Source organism: Carya illinoinensis, chromosome 6, assembly GCF_018687715.1.
Source record: "Carya illinoinensis cultivar Pawnee chromosome 6, C.illinoinensisPawnee_v1, whole genome shotgun sequence".
Classification (NCBI taxonomy): domain Eukaryota; kingdom Viridiplantae; phylum Streptophyta; class Magnoliopsida; order Fagales; family Juglandaceae; genus Carya; species Carya illinoinensis.
In genome coordinates, this window is record NC_056757.1 from 35,043,801 (window position 1) to 35,046,704 (window position 2,904).

Below are 2,904 nucleotides of genomic sequence, written 5' to 3' on the forward strand. Positions count from 1 at the left end.
GTGGCTGTAGCATCGTCCATGAGGAAAAGGCTCAGTTATGTTCGGACAGTATGGCTATAAAAAGGCTGAAGAGATGCAACTTCCTCCAAGCATTCCCCATCTGATCGTGTGCCTGAGCTGAGTGTGTTTGTCAGGGAGGGATTCACAGAGATATGGGTTCTAGTTCTGCAGATTTTAGAGGTCATGTTCTCTGTGTTCCATACCCACTTCAGGGCCACATCAACCCAATGCTCAAGCTCGCCAAACTCCTCCATCACAAAGGCTTTCTCATAACTTTTGTGAATACCGAGTACAACCACAAACGCTTGCTCAGGTCCAGAGGCCCCAATGCCCTTGACGGCTTCCCGGGCTTCCGCTTTGAGACCATCCCCGACGGCCTTCCTTTTCCGATGCCGATGTTAGCCAAGATGTCCCTTCCCTTTGCGATTCCACCTCCAAGAATTGCCTCATCCCTCTCTGCAGCCTCCTCTCCAAACTCAACGATACGACCTCTTCCAACGTGCCGCCGGTCACCCGTATTGTGTCTGATGGCTGCATGAGCTTCACCCTTGATGCTGCTGAAAAGTTTGGAATTCCAAACATACTTTTCTGGACACCTAGCGCCTGCGGCTTGTTGAGTTATATGCATTGTCGTCATCTAGTTGAACGAGGTTTAACACCGCTCAAAGGTACATACATAGAGCCTCGATCAACCTTAATATTACCATTGATCAGATTTAACTTTTTAAGGCAAGTGTTTCCTATATGGATTCATTACTATGTGTCAACCTTAACAAAGAATATTGTCACTTACTTCGATGGATGTGATTCACAGATGCAAGCGATCTAACGAGTGGGTATTTAGAAACGGCAATCGATTGGATTCCTGGAATGAAAAACATGCGGCTGAGGGATCTTCCGAGTTTCATTAGAACTACGGATGAGAACGATATCATGGTCAACTTCCTCATCCGGGAAACGAAGAGAACTCCAAGAGCTTCAGCTGTGATTTTGAACACGTTCGACCCATTTGAGAAGGATGTTTTGGTTGCTCTCTCGTCTTTGCTTCCTCGTATATACACCATCGGTCCACTTCTGTTACTTACCGATCAGATTAAAAATGACATATTGAAATCATTAGGTTCAAATCTGTGGAAAGAACAGCCCGGGTGTGTTGAATGGCTAAATACAAAAGAACCCAACTCCGTGGTGTTCGTAAATTTTGGCAGCATCACTGTGATGACGCCTCAACAACTTGTCGAGTTTGCTTGGGGACTCGCCAACAGTGGAAAACCCTTCTTGTGGATTATAAGGCCTGATCTTGTAGTGGGAGACTCGGCCATTTTGCCTTCTGAATTTGTTACCGAAACTAAAGATCGAGGCATGCTAGCAAGTTGGTGCGCTCAAGAACAAATCCTGAAGCACCCATCAATAGCTGGGTTTCTAACGCATAGCGGGTGGAATTCCACGCTTGAAAGCGTGTGCGGTGGAGTGCCAATGATCTCCTGGCCCTTCTTTGCCGAGCAGCAGACGAATTGCAGGTACTGCTGCACTGAATGGGGCATTGGGATGGAGATAGATAACAACGTTAAGCGGAACGAAGTTGAGAAGCAAGTGAGGGAGTTAATGGAGGGTGATAAGGGTAAAGCGATGAAGAAGAAGGTAAAGGAGTGGAAGACAATGGCGGAAGAGGCTGCAAAATCTGGTGGTTCTTCTTACCAGAATTTGGAAAGCTTGATTGCCGACGTACTCCTAACTGCAGGAAACAAGTAAATTAAGCAGAGCTAGGGAAGAAGAAGCTGGCAAATATTAATTCAAGTTTACAATCAATTAAGTACCTAGCTAGCTGTTGTGCTATATATGATTTTGATTTATTAATCAACAAGATTCTGATCTAGATCATTGACATCGTTATGATGATCAAGATCAGAACAATTAATCTGGTCTTTATAATATTTTTCTTGTTTATGGCTTTTCTGTTTTTTTTTTTTTTCTTTTTTTTTTAATTGTGTATTTATATTTCATTTTGATATCTGGTTTTTGAATTTTAGGATTACCGGCCTGTAATTTTGTGTTTCCAGTTACAACCGTGATTTTCTTCCGTCACGCATGAAGGCATTAAATAGAATTTGGATATCGTACTCTTTAAGAAAAACAAATTTAAAATAGAGAAATACTTTTTGCAGTCGGCAGATACAGTCGGCGTGCAGTCGGCTGTAAAAAACTGAATTAATACGAGACCTACATAAAAAAAAAAAAATTATTTTTATAACTTTTTTTTATTCATGTAGTTCCCCCTGAATATAAAAAAAAAAATTTATAATTTTTTTTTATTCATTCTCTACAGCCGACTGCACGCCGACTGTATTTGCCGACTTTAAAATATAATCAGTAAAAAGTCAGCAGTGTTACTTATTTAACTATGGAAAAAGCTATGCTTCCTGCTGGATCTCACGTTGGAAATTTTTTTTTTCAATATTTTTTTACTTTATAATTAAATAAGTATTTTTTAATAATATTTAAAAATGTTAAAAAAATCGTATAAAAAAGAGCAAAGAAAAAAAAATACAAAATGCATTAGTGCGAGTCCCGAGCTGTGGGCTAGGGGTGGTAATATGTTACACAACTCGTTAACCCAACACGAATACGACACGATAATAGCGGATTAGGGTTTAGTCTTAACGGATCTTGGTCAAAACGGGTTGACCCATTAAGACACAATTACTTAACGGGTTGATAACGTGTTGACCCGTTATCACACGTTAAGAAAGTTAAAGTTACAATTATACCCTTACACTTAAAGTAAAATAATTAGAATTTCAATTTGATATTTTTATTATTTGAATTGTAATTTTAGACTTGTAAGTAGCTTTATAATTTTTATAAATATTGTAATTTTAAAATTTGTATGAAATTATATTAAAT

General features: G+C 39.4%; 1 pseudogene; it reads left to right on the forward strand.

Moving 5' to 3' along the window:
* LOC122312989 lies at positions 1-1,876 on the forward strand (annotated as a pseudogene).
* The last annotated feature ends 1,028 nt before the right edge of the window (positions 1,877-2,904 follow it).